The following is a 16,896-nucleotide window of genomic DNA, read 5'->3' as shown; positions in this document are numbered from 1 at the left end:
GACACACGGTGGTTGCCGCGAAACGTTTTGGGCAGCTGTATGGCCAATTCGTCTGGTAATTTGAGTTAATTAGGGCCGGAAGACGGAGAAAGTAAAATACATCCCCCGGCCGTAAGCTTCATTTAAGGTGGGAGGGCTTTCGGTATTTGATCGGCATCCAGCTGCGGCTGTGCCGCGGGACACCAAGCATATTGACAGGCAACTGTTGTTCGCTCATATGTCGAGAACCTGACGCGCACTGTTTGTTTTTCCTTTATCCAAGAAGGCCATTTAGCCCTCGGCTCAAGGCGAAGAGAACTTCTGGAACGCATAGTGTTGCTCAGCGGGATTGACAGGGTATACGCGCCAACACGCCACGCATTGCCACAGACGCTAACAAGCGCAGAATTCCTTTTCTGATACGGCACGGGGATCAGTCAGGTGTGCGCTTGGCAAAGCGGTATAATGATATCTCTCCTTTTTTGTTAGATTCCAACAGTCCTGGCTACGAATTGAATACTGATAAAGGGAGCGCTTAGGGGAGACGTATTGACAGAATAACAACAGTTGAAAGGAAGCTAACAGCGACTGAAACAATAACACCCCTTAAACAACTCTTCCCCCCCCCCCCAAATTTAGCTCAGATATCGTGTGCTTATTCTTCATCCAAAATTGAACACAAAACGAAGCCTTAACAAGGCCCAGGCCCCAGTCATCCTGTCAAGCTCAAACTTCGGCCCCTAAGCAATGTTTAGCGGCCACTATTTTAAACCAGAAAGGTGCACTTTAAAAATCCACTTGGCTTTCAGTATTGCTTTTCGGCAATTTTCGGTCGTCGGCTGGGATGTTACATTGTCACTGATTGAGAGCCAGGACATTCTATATTAAGTGTGCCTCGACAAAACTGCCTATACTCTGAATAGTCCTGATCCACAGCTTCGGCTCATCGAGAGGGCGAAGATAGCAGACAGCAGCAAGCTCTTCCGGGTTGACTCCACTCGCAGCACTGTAAACTGGTCTCAATAAAAGTGGTACCCCCCCCCTCTCTCTCTCTCTCTCTCTCTCTCTCTCTCTCTCTCTCTCTCTCTCTCTCTCTCTCTCTCTCTCTCTCTCTCTCTCTCTCTCTCTCTCTCTCTCTCTATCTATCTATCTATCTATCTATCTATCTATCTATCTATCTATCTACCTACCTACCTACCCACCTACCTACCTACCCACCCACCCACCTACCCACCTACCCACCTATCTATCTATCTATCTATCTATCTATCTATCTATCTATCTATCTATCTATCTATCTATCTATCTATCTATCTATCTATCTATCTATCTATCTATCTATCTATCTATCTATCTATCTATCTATCTATCTATCTACCTACCTACCTATCTATCTATCTATCTATCTATCTATCTATCTATCTATCTATCTATCTATCTATCTATCTATCTATCTATCTATCTATCTATCTATCTATCTATCTATCTACCTACCTACCTACCTACCTACCTACCTATCTATCTATCTATCTATCTATCTATCTATCTATCTATCTATCTATCTATCTATCTATCTATCTATCTATCTATCTATCTATCTATCTATCCATCTATCCATCCATCATCCATCCATCCATCCATCCATCCATCCATCCATCCATCCATCCATCCATCTATCTATCTATCTATCTATCTATCTATCTATCTATCTATCTATCTATCTATCTATCTATCTATCTATCTATCTATCTATCTATCTATCTATCTATCTATCTATCTATCTATCTATCTATCTATCTATCTATCTATCTATCTATCTTCCATGTGAAGTCATTGCGCTACACTGGGGTACAAGTTAAGAACGGCAATAGCTCATGCAGTGTATCACTCCGCCGAAGCGACGGACTCGGATATCAACGCGCGCGCGGGTCTTGAAACGATATTGCGCTTAATGCGTAACATTGTATTCTTTTTCACACCTAGTCTTTTTGCAGTCCCTGTAGGAATTTAAGCGCACATTAAGTACGAGAAATCACGGAAACGCCTCATGTCTCGTTCAAAATATTCGCTGTAAGGCACATTTCCGCCATGCGGAGTAACACCCGGCTGTGGTGGCCACAGAGTTGTGGCGAGGCGCAGGGGCAACTTCCGTTGTCGTTTTAAAGGAGTACTGACACGAAATTTCCGTGTTACGTTTTTTTCGCTGCTATGCATGCCTACCAGCCCACTCATGAAAGTAGAAAAAACTGCGCGTAAAAGACAGGACCGTGACAAGTAGACAGGACAAGCGCAGACTCACAACTAACTTTATTGAAACAATGAAGAAGAATATATGTCATTTCTGGCACATGCGCACACAGAAGCCCGTTCGTTTATCTTTTTCTGTCAGTGCACCATCCTCTTTAAAAATTCAAATTCATTGCCGTACAAAGCAACGGATGGCACGCTAACACAATTTTTGTCATTCCTGCGTATAAAAAACGCCTCCATCAACTCTCGTAAGTTGGCTGGCTTATGCACCAAGATTCTAAAAGGATCCGACAAGGCCGCAGCATGCCAAACGAAGCATGCTACACCATTTGTGCGTTGCGCAACGGGGGTTGTGTATTCTATACCGCTCACTTGCGGGAAGGTATATATTGGGCAGACGGGGCGCTGCATCAATGACCGCCTGAGGGAACACCAGCTTTCAATGAAAAACAAAACGGGGTCCCACCGTCCGCACCATTGTCTTGCCTGTGAAGATAAACCATGTCGGCCGTTGATAAATGAAACTACAGTGCTGGGCAAAGGCCGTGATCGAATAGCCCGAGAGTTGATGGAGGCGTTTTTTATACGCAGGAATGACAAAAATTGTGTTAGCGTGCCATCCGTTGCTTTGTACGGCAATGAATTTGAATTTTTAAAGAGGATGGTGCACTGACAGAAAAAGATAAACGAACGGGCTTCTGTGTGCGCATGTGCCAGAAATGACATATATTCTTCTTCATTGTTTCAATAAAGTTAGTTGTGAGTCTGCGCTTGTCCTATCTACTTGTCACGGTCCTGTCTTTTACGCGCAGTTTTTTCTACGTTCATGATGCTGCACCAACTAGCCCAACAACATGCTGTACTATACCAGCCCACTAATCATAGAATGGCACATGAGACCGTCGCGCTCAGCGTATACATTCATTAAGGCGTCGTTTATTCGTGTCAGTTTCGGTTTCGACAAAATGACTGCTGAGCGGCCGCCATGATAGGAGGTATAACGTGACGTCACCATTCTTGCCGTATCGCTGCCGCTATAGACGGCGTGATTCCATCTCGCTGTGGGCGGAAGCCAGGAAGTTCTGGTGACGTCACCAACAAACAAAACACCAAAATAAAACAAAAGGTACGCAATCAGGAAATTTTGCAAGTCAGGTGTATTTGTAAACATAAAATGTAAACTGTTTAAAAACTTTTCAATGAATTAAACCTTCCTTTCTGCGAGTACCTTCAGAGATCGTTTACGCGTGTTGCGCCATCTGTTAATACACACAGAAAAAAAGGGTCGAATGTCGGCTGTGTCGGCTGCATTGCTCGGCACGGGCGTCGGACGACAAAATCGACGAAACGTCGGGCATCAAGCATACCATTTCACGCCTTTTAGTAAGCTAAGCATTGTTGGCACGCCGGTGGCACAATTTGGGTGTTTGTAGCCATGCACTCGCCGCTGTGGCTCAGTGGCTAAGGCGTAGAGCTGCTGAGCACGAGGTCGCGGGTTCGATTCCCGGCCGCGGCGGCCACTTTTCTGATGGAGGCGAAAAGCAAAATCGCCCGTGCGTACGAGATTTCGGCGCACGTTAAAGATACCCAGGTGTTCAAAATTAATACGGAGCCCTCCACTACGGCGCGCCTCATCGCCTGCGTTGCGTCGGCGCGTTAAACCCTGCCGTCAGAATCAGACAATCTATTTGCAGACATGCCGTAGCGATTGACCCACGCAGTTGCGCTTTCTGCGCTGCCAATGTCGACAACGTTCTGCGGAAATGCACTCAAGGCTGCGGAGCCGAATCACGCCTTTTTGCTGACCATCTGGAAGTAGTTCAACAAAAACAATTGGCTGGTGGAAACCTCAGCAATTCAGGAATATACTATAATTCTTCTGCTTTAGACTTGGATTGATAATGCCACTAAATTACAAGCCAGAATATATGAAACAGATAGCATTAATTTTTAATTTTCGAGTTTTTTGGTTGAGGCTGGCGCCGCTGGCGCAGCAATGGTTCCGTCCCGAATAAAAAAAGAAACATGGCGTCCTTGTTTGTCTACGGCTTTCGGCAGCTCGTCACTTCATTCTCCGCATAGGATTTTTGAGAAGCTTCGCTGTCCAAACAAACGAAGCGAGAGGTTGGCAAAGTGTACGCCCAGATGCGACTGATGCAACCGGGACTCTCCGCCGTTACCACAATCCGTTCGTTTAGCCCCTTTGCCGGCGTAAGCGAGCATGTACGTAAGCACGTGTGCACGCTGCTCTTTCGGCGCACCGCTCCCGCGCTATGTAAGTACGCTATTGGCGGTGAGCGCGAACACGGGCGGCGCGGCGAAGCGTGCCTCCGTGACGTCGGCTTAGATATTCTCGCATTTGTCGTCTGCTTCACTCAGGCTCGCTCTCCCTGCTGTTTCTTTGCGCTCGGTCGACGTCTGATGCTTGTCCGCGCCAGAATTGGGGTGTGGGTAACTTTTTATCATAATAATTGGCTTAAAATCGCATACACTAGCTCATGGTGTTCGTTAAAGTAGAGTTTTGGATATCGCTACGGAAGAAACATTGCCGGCGTCGCCCCATTGCTTGCGAAGACGGTCCTGTGCGGAGCGCGAAGAGTCGGAGCTAGGTGTCAGCTTCTCTGTCATGCAATCTTTCGAACAAAGGGAACAGTCAGCTGCTAATAACCGACAATTCAGCGAAAATGGAAGACCAAAACAAATTCTAGGCCTTCATGGCTGTTGGCTTTGTCAGAAGGCATTACGATTCCGGGTGATCATAAGTAAGGTAAAACAGTTTTTGCAACCTTCCCGAACGCTCGAACGTATTGTGTCACATCACTTTACCTTGTCAAGGCATGCAAGTTTGCCGACATGCACTATGGGCTGCAAAAACTGTAGGTTGAGTTCCAAATAACCCACTGTGTAGGCGCGAGCTGATTTTATACCAGGCATTTAACCAGTATGGAGGTTTATTGAGCAATACGAGTCACGTCTACGTTAAAGATACAGTAACACTATGTTTGTTCAGACCTTGAGGGATATTTTGGTACATTTTCCACAGCCATGTCTTCCCGATATTCGGATGTACATGCGTTATAGGAAAACTCCACTGAAGAGGAGGAGGAGAAGGGGGAGGAGGAGAAAACTTTAACAATTAAATCGAGCTGGTTACTGGGCCGGGTCCTCAATCCAGGACAAGAGAGTAAAAGTAATTTTCTTCAATTCATAGAACGCCATTCCGAGTAGAATAGGATTTGTTCTTTGCGCCTGGAAGGGTTGGAAAGCAATAAAGAGCTGCTTGGAATTATTCATCGGTTTCCATTTTGTAATAAATGCAGGTGTACTATTTATTGTGTTAGTTAGCGAGTATATTATGCCTTAAATACCGTAATCATGTCATCATTGTTCGGGTTGAGAGTCAGTTCGTTATGATAACGATGGTTACGATAGAAATTCGGAGCACGAAAGCCGCCTTCGAGTACTCTGGACAACATTGTATAGGGCGCGATCGCGGTGGCGTAGCACAAACGTTCTCATTGTAATTGCATGTGAATAAGCAAAGCACGCTGCGGATAGGCACCTTCTTGCACGCAGCCGTAATGAAAGCCAATTTGTGAAGAAGGGAATGTATGCCATACAACATGAAGGAAATATCCGCACGGTCTCTGTGAGCCTCCCAAACATCCCCAAACCACCTAATATGACGTTTGTGATGGTGCAGAAAAATTAATGCGTTGGGCAGAAAAAAAAGCAAGAAACATTCATCTGATACATCTGATACAACAACTAAAGAAATAGAAGACAGCCGTTTTATTTCCTGCTGTGCGATGCGCGTGTAGGGGCCGCTGCTTGGTACGTAGCATTAGACTGTTGAGTCTTCATAAGAGCATATCAAAAATACTGCAGGCAAGCCTACAGATTTTGAATACTTATCGAGAAGCTCTGATCGCTGATCCTCGCGAATAAGCTAGAAAGGACGAGTTACACACGATCTTCTGACCGATGCTCTGAAGAAAGTTGTTCTCTTTCTCCTCGTGTGTTGCAAACTCGTGGGGGATACAGCTTCAAATTATTCAGAGGCGTCAGAAGCTGGAAAAATAACTGAATCACTAGAAATACGCTCTTTAACGCACTGCAGCAACAAAGGGGGCGATTTCTAGCACAGACATTACTGCCCTTCACAAGTGGAGTGTAGCAGACGACAGCGGCGCGAGTCCTTAAGCCGACGTCCCAGCCAGGGGACGCCACTGAAACATCTCACCGCCAATACGCCTCGAGCGCGGCCTGTAGGGGCGCCACTGAAATCCCCCTAGCGGCCCGTTTCGAAAGCAGGCGCGGGAGTCCGCGCGCCGCTCCCCAGTGCCGTCGCTGCTTTTGCGGCACGTTAACGACTGCAATTTACCGTTTGTGGGCGTTTGAAACTCATGTTTGTGTGGAACAGTCACTCTGTTCGCAAATGGGGTGTGTTTACGAGAGTGTAAATGTTTCCGACGCGATCTTAGTGTGGTATTTTCGTTCTGTATAAGCGCCAGGTGTGTGTCACAGGCCAGCGTCGCGGAATCGGCGTATGATGGAGCCGATTGTAGTTACACTGACCTGAATTTACTAGCCGTGTCTCCGTAACCACCGCTTCCTCGGATGTTCATGCTACGGCTATACACTACGATTTAAATCGGTTTTGTGCGCTTACATAATCGGCGGAGCACTCATACCTGACAGCACACCAGTTACGTTTGCCAATATTATGCCTCAGATATTGATCACCACCATTTACAAGCCAGTCTGTGTTGATTTCGGGAATATTCAACAAAAGTACGTTGGACAATGCATAATTATACTCGGGGATCAGCACACGACAGAGTCGTCTTGTCGTGAGGTGCGCGCCCGCAGACCTTCATCTGCTACATATATCCTCTGCGAGCAGCGCGGAGACGGGCTTACAATATAATCCGCGTCCGCGACTAAATGCTTCTTAGAAATATCGTCATATGGCACAGGGAGCCTGCAGAATAAACCAGAAACTGAAATCAGAGGGCCTTATCACATACCACACTCTTCCAACGACACATTTCATCGCTTGTTGAACAGCCTACCCTGTATACTTCCAAAAATGCGTCCGCCGTACGATCAGCTCTTCGTTGAAGCAGAAAAACAAAAGGAAATTGAACGCGAGATTTATGTGTGGGATTACTAAAACGTTCATTGCCTGATTCCGCTCCGCATTTGTACACGGCGTCCCCCTCCCCGCCCCCCCCCCCCCACTGATTTCTCGCGAAATAGCAGTGCATTTCGCGTACTATAGTTGGTCTAGTGAAACCTACCTGGCTTAAGTTTAGACGAACGTCTTTAGCATGCCAGAAGCTGCACTGTTTTTTTTTTCATTTCCGTTAGAGCTATCATGTTTCTAAATTCCGCATTGGCACAGCATTTATTTTTCTGTGGTTTCATTTTCTTGGTTCTTGCTATATGTCGTGTGTGGGCACATATTTAACGACGCACAGGCTTGGAATATACTTTACATTATCGCATGGTTTATATTCTTATAAAAGGCTTAAGTTATTGTCCAGGATTGGGTAATCACATCCCCGAAACATATTTTTGTGCAGCGTATATATGCGAAACGAAGCCGCATTCGTTGTCCACGCTGCAAAATGAAGCCAACCTCTCATTGTGCCAGTATCAGGTCTAAACGAGGCGTCAGTAGAATTCATTTGTGCCTGATGTTTTGGAGGTGACATGGGTGATATGTTGCTGCCGTCGCCGACGCCCGGAAGAGCGGCGACGAAGCGCGCAGAACCGCGTCCTCGGGTAACTCTTGCAGGCGATCGCGTACTCTACGAAGACGCAGCTGATTTTTAAGTGACCTAAACGTACTCTTTGCCAATAGTCGTCACCACAAAAAGTTTTTTAGGGCGCGGAAAGGCGAAAAGAAGCGAAATAGAACCAAAACACTGCACGAGCCCCTATCAGTCACGCAGCGCAAATCCCGTCAACGCCGCGGAAAAGCGGCGGCAGGCGGCGCAGCGATCGCGAAGCTCGAGGCGTATACACGTCTGTGATGCTGCCAAGTTTTGAGCTCCAGAAGAGTTCACAAATCAGCGCAGTCCGTCAGAACTGCAGCGCAGACAAAATCCACTTCATTTCTGAACGGTACAGTGTTGGGCAGTACAGTCCACGGTAGGTCTTAGTGCTCCAGTCAAAGCGTTGGCCCGTGTTTACAAACAAATGAAGCGTGGGGAAGGAGACGCCAATATGCCTGCATGCTCGGTGATTGTGGTTCAGCGCACTCACCACGGAGCTCATGCGAAGAAATGAACTGTATCAAATGCATATACCTGTCACGCCGAAACTGAAACAGAAACCAGTTTATTGGGAACTAGTTTGGCGCACTAACACAGAGCAGTTCGCTCCCCTTCCCCCTCCCACCATAGCTGACGTTCCATTGCCACAGAAAGTTGTCCGCGTACTCCCTCGCTCCGCCAGGGAAAAACCCTCGCACTGTGAAAGAACCCTTTGAAACGAGCAAACCAGGAAGAAGAAAAATGGTGCGTTCGAAGGGAAATCTTGCTGCGGCAGGGAAGAAGAGCGGTTAACTCGTTAACTCATTAAGCTGAGCCAGTGGAGCTATGGTGGGCGGAGCTCTCTTTCGGTTTTCATTTTTTTCTGCTTTTCATCGTTTTATCTAGTGTTGAACAGATGGCGCAACTCGCGTAAAAGACGTCCACAGGTACTTGCAAAATGAAAGGTTTTTTTGAATGAAAAGTTTTTATTGATTTCCATTTTAGGTTTGAAAATAAACCTGACTTGAAAATTTGCCTGTTTGCGTAGCTTTTGTTTTATTTTGGTTTTTTGTCTGTTGGTAACGTCACCGGAAACCATGACGTGTACACCTGCCGGAGCAGCGAGCGCCAACCACAGCTAGCGCGTCGTCGTCGTCACAGGAGCCCCGACTTCGGCAGTTTGGGGCAAGTACCACTCTGGGCTTTCTCGTGCGGGCGAAGATTAAAATGGATTTAAAATATCTTACTGTGAACGGTTGCTGTTGAAACTTGCTGGGAGATATCTCCAGAAAAAAGGAAGTATTTTACATAGTTGTCACAGCTTTGAAATTTCGTGTCAGTACTCCATAAAGTTGTCCCCGAGTATACCACCTGAGGTTGCCGCGAAGGCAGCCCCGCGTGTGCTTTTCATTAGACTGAAAGATTGGTTGAGGCGCAAGGCTCCGAATACCATCTACTCGAATCTTGAGAGGAAAAACGAACGTTATTAATAAGAATGTGTTCGTCCAAGTGCCTAGCCAAAGTAAACGTATACGCATCCCGATTTAGCTTGTGCTGCCAACCGTGCTAAGTGGTCTCCCAGTAACCGATACCTCTAAATCCTGTTTTCATACCTGAAACAACGCCAACAGCTTACCCAATGTCATTCAAGTAGAAAAAAAGCTTTTAGACGTATAGTTAAATTGCTTTCTGCATATTTCGATATTCATTATAACTGCAAAATGACGGCTCATATTAGCCTGCGCTCTAATATTTTATGCCACTGTTACGGGTGTTGCTTCAGGCGTCTAGTGCTAGAGGCGTCTAGGGCTGTTAAATCGCACCACATTTATGTACATAGCTTTTTTACTTCCTCGCCCGGTATGGGTTAAATAGTTTACACATTAGTAAACGCCCTCCCAGAAGATTTCCCCACTGTGCTCCCTCAGCTATAGGGCACAAGCTTTCTACTTCGTTATGGGACAGCCCACAAATAGCATGCATGCACGCACGCACGCTTGAACACGCAAATGCGAGCCCAAAAACGTTGAAGTTTTTTGTGTTCCGTGTGCTATTTGCAGACAGATATGGCAGGAAGTTAATCATACGCCAATTATCTCTGATTCCGCCTATTCGACAAGGCTCTCTTCAACCCAGACGTTCCCTCCTCCATTGCAAGCATGCGACACTGAAGAGAGCTGAAAACATTGTGCAATTGCGCAAAATAAAGTCTGCAGTCCCGGAGCCATGTGTCGACCACTATGGTGCGTATACACGAATTCATTTACTAGAAAAATGATTTCGAAAGTGATCTCCCTCTGCATACTCCTTGCCGATTTCCTATGACATTTCGTATCCCGCTTACTCTTGCTGCTTGGCTTGAACGAACCTTCGACAGAGCCGACCAGCCGGCGGTGAGTCGTCGCAATCAAAACTGAGCCCCGACATGACTGCTATCCAGAAAAATGTGGCTTTACTTATTTAGTTGGTAGACTGTATAAGTTGTGAGTAATGTTACCCTGCCTGTCTCTAAGTGCGTGCATCCTTTCTTTGCCAATGGCTAGCTTTCTCTTAGTTGCTTTCAAGCTTCCCCCTATTTACAGCGTTTCTTCAATCACTGTCATGTTATATGCACGAATGTCGTTTGTTGGGCTTTTGTTATCAGTTTCGATAGCTCGGCTAATTCAATCTAATCCGCCGTACTTGACACTTTCGCGTTCTTACGTATGGCAATTACTTCCTTCGTTTTCTTAGTTTCTTCGTTTTTTCCCTACATGTTGCTCCTCCCACACCTGCTGCTGATTCACTGATTGCCGATGTTATGTTGTCATTTAGTATGGCTACACTGACCTCGTTCTGCTTGTCTAGAAGCGCAAATTTGGTTTGAAGAGTTATTTTAAACTCCGGCGATCTGCCCTTGACTGACTCCATGCGGGGCTTCTTAGTTTTCACGAGTTTTCTTCTTTCTCTTTTGAGATTCAGCCTTACCTTTCATCTAGCCATCCTATGATCGGTGCTCCGAACCTTACTTAGCCCCTCTACGCCTTGCACAATCCCTGGGTTGTTACTTAAAAAAATAAAGTCAATTCCGTTTTTTGTTGTACCATGGGTACTTTTCCATGTCCATTTCCCATTCTTTCGTTTGTAAAAGAAGGTGTTCATTAACCTTTCTGCAAACCCCACCAGTGTATCTCCTCGACTGCTGCGATTGTCTATTTCGAAGTTTCACACTGATCTTTCTCCATTTGCTTCTTACCGACCTTTTCATTAAAGTCTCCCATTACAATCGTGAACTGCGTTGGTGCCTTTTTCATTGCTGATTCGACATCCTCATAGAAGCTATCGACGGCTTCATCATCATAGCTGGTTGTTGGCGCATGGACCGGTACTTCTTTAACCTGTATCGCTTGTTTAACTTGATCACAGCAGCCGCTACTTTCTCGCTAATGCTGAAAGACTCCTCCATGTTTCATGCTATTTCTTCTCTTGGGGTCCACTGTAGCACAGAATGTGCCCACTAGTGAGTTCCATGAAGTCTTCTTCTGGCCTTCCAATTTCGCTTAACCCTATATTATCCCACTTAATGTACGCACAACTTAGACGAAATAATAAAGGTAACAGAACAATTCTACACCAGGTTGTATGCCAGCGACGTTAGACTAGGGGAAACTACCGAGTATACATGCTCAACCAGCGATGTCCCAATAGTAACTAAAGAGGAAATTGGAAACGCTCTCAAAGGCACGAAGATTTATTTATTCATTTATTTATTTAGTCAATACTGCAAGTAGTCGTTTAGCTGCCAAGGCAGGAGTGTACAAAGCAGTAAAATGGATTTTGCAAACGGCGAGCACAGAAGAGGAACAAGATATAACTTAGACATATAACACAAATATGTTGAATATTCAAAGAACGATAAAAACAAAAAAAAACAAATATTACTGAATCCTGTAATGTGTGAGGAACAAGTTCCTAACAGTACGATTTGGAATGTAAATGACAAAGTACACACTGGAAAAAAGTGTACGACAGGCGTAGGACTAGTTGTAGCTTATGCAGAACAGAAAAAGGCAATAAAGTCGTATATAGGTGATAACTCCTTTCAATGGCGTCAACACAAAAAAAGCTGCAGGTGACGGTGGCATAACTGTAAATCTTTAGGACGACGGAGGAAATATTGTACTGGAAAAGCTTGCTGTACTATTTTCGGAATGCTTGAAGACTCAAAAGTGTCCATAGCCTGGAAAATGCCAACATTGTTCTGATTCATTAGAAGGGAAATCCCAAGGACCTCAAGAATTACCGACCTATATCAGCCTACTCCCAGTTGTTTACAAGCTGTTTACCAAAGTTATAGTTAACCGTATAGGTTAAATCCTGGATTCCCACCAACCCTGAGAGGAGGCTAGGATTAGGAATGCGTACTCAACATTGGATCACGTCCATATCGTGAGTCAAGTGATCGGAAAGTTCGCAGAATACACTAAAGCTCGTTTGCATAGCATTTATAAGCTATGAGAAAGCGTTTGATTCCGTACTCGCCGCAGGCGTGCTAGAAGCACTAAAGACCAGGTATTAGAGGAGCCCGCATAACACTTCTAGAAGACATATACAGTCGAACACGGATATATCGAACTCGAAGGGGATCGCGAATTAGTTCGATATATGAAAAATTCGATATAAAAAAATAAAGGCCCCGAGACCTTATCTGTGGCGGACGATCACCTACAATCGGCACATTCAAGAATGACAACTAATTCCGCACACACGATGCAACGGAATGTTTTATTTCCGTGAAAAAAAATCGCTTATCTTGGCCTGCTTCTTCGTCTTCGAAATGAAGTTGAAGACGCTGGCCTCGATCTTATCGAGGCTGTCCACGTGCGACAGCCCGGTTCCCTCCATGTCGCCACAACAACGGCGAATCAAGCCGAACGCTGCCGCCACTTCGGCGGCGGAGTACGCGCGTGTAGCCGCCGCCTCGTTCGGACGATCTTCGTCGCCACTTGAGCTGTCGGCGTGGGCATCCTGGGTCCCGGCGACCGCAGCTACAATGTCATCGTCAGCGAGGCTCGCAACAGCCTGAACATTGCAGCCCACTTCCACGAAATCGTCCGCAGACACTTCGGGTGGAACGGCAGCCGGGAAGAGTGTCGACAACTCGCGAAACGCGTCGTCTATGCGCTCTTCGTCGCCGTCTTCACCGGTTTCCGCAAGTTCCGCCGTCAGGAAGCCTGCCTTCCGGAAGCAGTTGGCCACTGTGTCCGTCTTCACGTCTCGCCAGGCGCCCGTCAGCATTTGAATAGCACCAAGCAGGTCAACCTTCAGCTCGGTGCCCATGCGGAGGTTGACCAGCAGCCTATCAAGGAGTCGCCTCCTGTAGCCCACCTTGAAAGACTTGATGATGTCCTGGTCGAGCGGTTGCAGCTTCGCTGTCGTGTTGGCCGGCAGAAACTTCAGCCCGATGTTTTTGAGCTCGCACTTGGTGTGGTGGGCCGAGCAGTTGTCCACAAGAAGGCAAGCGCGACGCCCCGACTTGCCCAGCTCTACGTCCCACGCTGATCAAAACTCACAAAACATCAACAACAAAAAAGAAAGAAAAGGCGAAAGGAGGAGGCCGCCGGCGCCCAACAGCGCAGTCCGAGCCCCCGAGCCCTCACGTTTTTCAAGCCTTTCGGGTGTCGGCGGAGGCGCTGTGCCGCGTAGGTGGCGAAGGTCGCGGGGCGCAGCGAGTGCCGAAGCGCACCTTCCAGCTCGCTCGGCGTTCGATATATCCGATGGCGGGTAAAAATACCGTTCGATATAAACGTGCGAAGTTCTATACTTTTACAAAGGATTTTCACGGGGATAATTTACGAGTTCGATATAGCCGAAAATTCGATATATCCGTGTTCGATATATCCGTGTTCGACTGTATAAGGAATGCATGGCAGGATAATTCATCACAAGCAAAGCGAAAAATCCACGACCCGAAAGGGAGCACGACAGGGAGATAACATCTGGCCAGAACTATTCACAGCATGTCTGGAGGGAGTATTTAGAAAACTTGAGAGGGAAAGCATAAGATTAAGGATAAACGGGCAATACTTGAGCCATTTGAGGTTTGTGGACGACATAGTCTTGCTGAGTGAGACTCCAAGTGAGACTAAGTGAGAACACCTCCAAGCAATGCTTGAGGAACTACACATTCATAAGGCACGGCCTTGGGGCTAAAAATAAATATGAATAAATCAGCGTGTCGAACCGGGACCGAACCAGAACCGAAAACCGGAATCGAACCGGTATTACAGCCTGAAGTGAACCCGAACCTGAACCGTTATTTTTTTAGCTCACTGAACCCGAACCCGAACTGAACCGAAAAAATAAACAAGTTACCGGTTCACGACGAAACGGTTTGACCATCCGCTGTTTATATTTCGCAGTAAAGGCCGTTCATGCCCTTTTCTTTCACGTGCGATCAATTTCGGACCCTCTCAAGCGCTTAACCCTCTAAACCACTAAAAACACTATCAACGCTCTCTTTGTAGTCGCAACAGCACCGATGAAGCAATAGTACGTCGCTGCCGGTAGCGGGAGCACAGTGCAAAGCTGACCAAAGAAAATGTCATTCTGGGCAGCCTGCAGACGATATGAAACGACTTTGCCCTTCCCTAGCTGAGACTTTATAGGAGCAATCAGGCTGCAAGAGAGATCGACTGCACTGAGGTGAAGGCGCACGCAGGAAGTGCGCAAACATTTTTCATTTCATTATTTGTTTAATAAAGGGAGCATACCTGGAAAGTGTAAATACTTTACAAGTGTAATCCTCACTGTCTCAGCCGTCTGCTGCTGGCCACAAGGATGCGAGTTCGATCGCCGTCCCCCCGTGATCGTTTTTCTGATCTAGACGGAAAACTAGGAAGTCCATGTGTCGAGCTTTCGACGCACGTTAAATATCCCCACGAGGCTTAGATTTCACTCCCATGCTGCGCTTCGGAGCTTATGTGTCATAAGATCACTTCGGGGCAAGGCGCTATGAGATCCCTGTAGACGAAAAGGCTACCTTTTCGTCTGTGGTGAATGATCTCATGACGCATTGTCACAAGCACAGACACGCGCGCACGAAATAGTAAAAGTAAAAGGAGAACAAAGCAACATACGTGAACAAAGAATCATGAGCCTTATTTTGGAAAGCGGTGTAACATAGCCCTGCAGACGACAGGCGATCTGTATCCTGATGACTAGTATTGACAACGATGAGCCACGGGTATGAGCTCTCATGTAACTATTTGTGATCATCATAAACTATTGAAAAAGATGTTTTCTGGTCGTCTTTTACCTGATTTGGCTCCTCTCTACCGTGAATCTCCATCGCGCGTTTCGTTTTGCATATTCCAGGTGGCGCCGTCGTTGCAAGATCAGCTGGAGAGTCCAAATCGGCCGGCGGTTTCCCATAGGCGAAAATCATTTTTATTTGCTTTCAGAATAAACAAGTAACTACCGCCGTTGTTTCCAACGTCAAACAAAATAGACCACAAAATGCGACCTTCGTGTGAAGTTCGAGCGCAAACGGAGCAGCGGTTCGCTCCGAAAAAAATTTTGGGGTTCCATTTACCGGTGCAACACCCTCTATACCATTTCATTTGTAGCATTTACGTGGCTGCTGTACGATTTTTTTCTTACGCTAAACCGCTTTTATTGAACCCTTGTGTTAAACGTTGGCATTAAACACTGGTATTTGAACGCGCCAGTACGCAGGGCTTACTCTTTGAAGGGTAGTGTGACGGGCCATTTCATAGCAAGGATTTCGATTTCTACAAAAAGAAAAGGGTAGAAAATATATCCGCCATCATATCTCTTGGCAATGGCTTTATGTATTCCCTAGGACAACATAACGTCTGGGCAGGAAAGTAGCTTGTACATTGTCACTATACTTCATCTGTTTTCCTAATATCCTAATATCCACTTATTTAAAGTTTGCTTCGAAATTGCGCCACTGTTATTGGGAAACAGCAGCATCGTGAGTTCTTGTTCGTATTTTACTTTTATTGACATTTTAAACTACTAAATCGTTTTTTTCTCACTTAGCTCGTAATTCAACTCGTCGAACTGGTTAGCAAACCGGTTCGATACGTGATTTAGTCGAACCGGAACTGAACCGGAATGAAACAAATTCGTGCGAACCCGAACTATAACCGAACCAGTATTTTTTCGGTTCGACGCGCTGGAATAAACCTAAAGTAACGAAGAATCAGCTTGCCAAAACCGTTCTCTTCAGCTTAGAAACCGATACGCTGGAAGAAGTAAAATAATATAACTACCATGGACAGATGGTAGTGCTGAACCAAACCACGAGAGAGAAATCTGGTGCACAATAGGTATAGGTTGGGGAGCACACGTCAATAACTCCCAAATAATGAAAAGTAAGCTGCCTCTGTCGCTCAAAAGAAAAAAAGCTACTACCAGTGCATACTGCCCAACCGGGAGTATGCACTGTCGAACGGATAAACGATGAAAAGTGTATTTATTTGAGCACGTCTATGCAACGCTAACACATAAAGAGGATTGACAAATTAACTTCAATGTCTGTTTAAGCCGTAAACTATTTTCATCATCACCATCATAAGCTTGTTTGTGTCCACTGCAGGACGAAAGCCTGTCCCAAAGATCTCCAACCATATCTTTGAAGAGCGCAATGTATGCCCCCTTCGAGGTTGTGATCACGTAACGCCTTTATTACTGCTGAAGTGGGCGTTGAATCAAATGCTTTTTCATAATCTATGGATGCCATATGTGCAGCTGCACATTGTATTCGGAACACTTTTCGTTTGCCTGGTTGATAGCGTGATTGTTATCTAAAGTTGAGAAACCTTTCGGGAAACCACCTGTTCGCGTGGCTGTTGAAAGTCCTAAGTGGCACCTATGTGATTGAAAATTACCTTTGTAA

This window comes from Haemaphysalis longicornis, unplaced genomic scaffold (genome assembly GCF_048455015.1).
Source record: "Haemaphysalis longicornis isolate Haplotype H1 unplaced genomic scaffold, Haemaphysalis longicornis Haplotype H1 scaffold_1, whole genome shotgun sequence".
Taxonomy (NCBI): domain Eukaryota; kingdom Metazoa; phylum Arthropoda; class Arachnida; order Ixodida; family Ixodidae; genus Haemaphysalis; species Haemaphysalis longicornis.
This window is presented reverse-complemented; position numbering follows the sequence as displayed.